A 2,370-nucleotide genomic window follows, 5' to 3' on the forward strand; every position below is an offset into this window, starting at 1 on the left:
ACTCATTGTTCTTAACAAAAGGTGATAGTAAATTAGGTACACATGATCATATAATTTTAATGTGAATTTACACGGCCTAGCAATTTGTTTGCGGAAGTCGCGTTTGGTCCCCAGAATCTCTTGTAGGGAGAGCGTATAATATGGGTACTATCCATCACATTATGTCCCTAACAAAACAAACATGTTTTAAGGTAATTGAATACGTTAGGATGTCAATTCAAAAGACAACTGTGTACTTACATTTTCCCATTACTTCCATATTGTGACGGTTCCACTTGAAAGTTAATGCAAACTATTTTCGAGTTAAGATAGTTATAAACTAGGGAAAACTTACATTTTACAAACGACAAACAGAATAGTCGAGTCTAGTACATTCAGTAGAAAGGGGGCCTATAATGCTAACTTTATGATTCCTTAGTGTATACATCAGGGATATATATTAATCGAATCCAACAGGTAGTGGGATGTGTGCTTTCCGCTTCATTTCTTGTTTCTTGTTTGGTTGTGGGCTTAGAACAGATTCATCCAACCTACTCTCTATTTGATCTTAGCTTATATATATATATATATATATATATATATATATATATATATATATATATATATATATATATATATATATATATATATATATATTCTGTATACACCAAGTAATCACAAGGAGTACAAGGTATGGGCCATGTCATAGGACACTAATTCAATACATCGTTTTCTAGTACAAAACATATTTTCAATTAGAACATTTGATATACAAAACTAGAAACTTACCGGTAAAGGGTTTAATCCATTTTATTAAACCATTATAAACTTAAAGGACCTTAGGTGGTTAACTCTATAATACCTTAGTTTATACATCAGGGTTATATATAATTAATACCTAATAAGTAGTCGGATGTTTGCTTTCTGCCGTTCTTCCTGTTTTTTAGTTTACTACAACTTTCTACGACTTACATCACTAAAATCTTATGAACTCACCAGCTTAAATGCTGATCTACTCTTTCAAATTAACTTGTATTCTCAGGAGACCAGTAGACAGGTACGCGCATTGGGATTCAGAAAGATGGAGTAGTTAGCTTCATGTCTATGTTATGTAAACACTTTCTTTCTAATGAAATGGTTGTTTATTACTTTGATTACTATGATGCATGTCTTGTGATACTAAACATGACGTCCTCCACCTCCGAATGTTTCCACCATTCCGGTTTTGGGGTGTAACACACTAATGAAAATATTTTCTCCAACAATATAGTGAAACATTTTTTTCTCCTCCTGTATTTGGTGGCTTTTAAATCTTAATGCTAGTTAACTTTCATTAATTACATGCTTCTTGGAAATTGTGACTTTAACTAAGAAAATGTGTTAAGAGTTTCTCTAACCACTATATTAACTAAGAAAAGTCTAGCTAATCTCAAGCTTCTTGGATTACTATATCCAAATTAGGATCCATCAAACTCTTTGCACCACAAAATAATGATGATTAGTAAACTAACCGAACTTGTGATTATCCTGATATTGGAACGTTTTGTTTTATTGATTTTATATTTTTGCATTTTAGTCATTTTGTAAATTAGTTTTTATCACAATTACCATTTTGAAAACTCCCTATCATTTTATATTTTGTATTGTATAAACTGAATGCATAGATTTCATTCGAACCAATCCCCATTGATTCGATCCCTATTACCGCTACTACAAATTTTTTTGTATGTCCTTGTATTTAGGGTTTTAATTGGTGGTTTCGACAACCACAGTTACATCCAACATATATTTTACAAGTTGTATTTGCGAAATTGTGTTATTCAGGAAAGAAGATTAATTTTTGCATAAATATTAGAAAATAATTATTTTCCTTTAAGTGATTTCAATCTTATATTAATACTTATTTAGAGTAATCACGTATAACGTATGACTTAGATAGTTAAATTGGGTGGAATGCATATGAGAAGAATACGGGAAAAAAGGGTCTATGGATGTGGTAATCAATATCGACGAAATACTAAAATCACACAAAAAGGAGTCATAGTGGCATGGCTTCATGGAAAACGATGAGAGATAGAGGGCAAATGGTCCTAAAACCTTCCTACGGGATGAAGAGGTGCATGAACTCCACTCCCATCCACTTCAACACTGAAATAATGTGAGAGATGGAAAACACACATTCCCTCTACTCTTAGGCTAAGGGTGTAACATATCACCTCCTTTCACTTTTTCTCGTTCAACATATCAACACGCCATTTTCCCCTCAACCCCTTGTTTTATATATGCAACTAGGTGTAAGACCCATGTATTACATTGGTTTATTTTAAAGTAAAACTAAATACAAAATTCTTAACATTTGAGAAGTATGATTTTATAAGAAAAATGAGAAAA

This window comes from Lactuca sativa, chromosome 9 (assembly GCF_002870075.4).
Source record: "Lactuca sativa cultivar Salinas chromosome 9, Lsat_Salinas_v11, whole genome shotgun sequence".
NCBI lineage: Eukaryota > Viridiplantae > Streptophyta > Magnoliopsida > Asterales > Asteraceae > Lactuca > Lactuca sativa.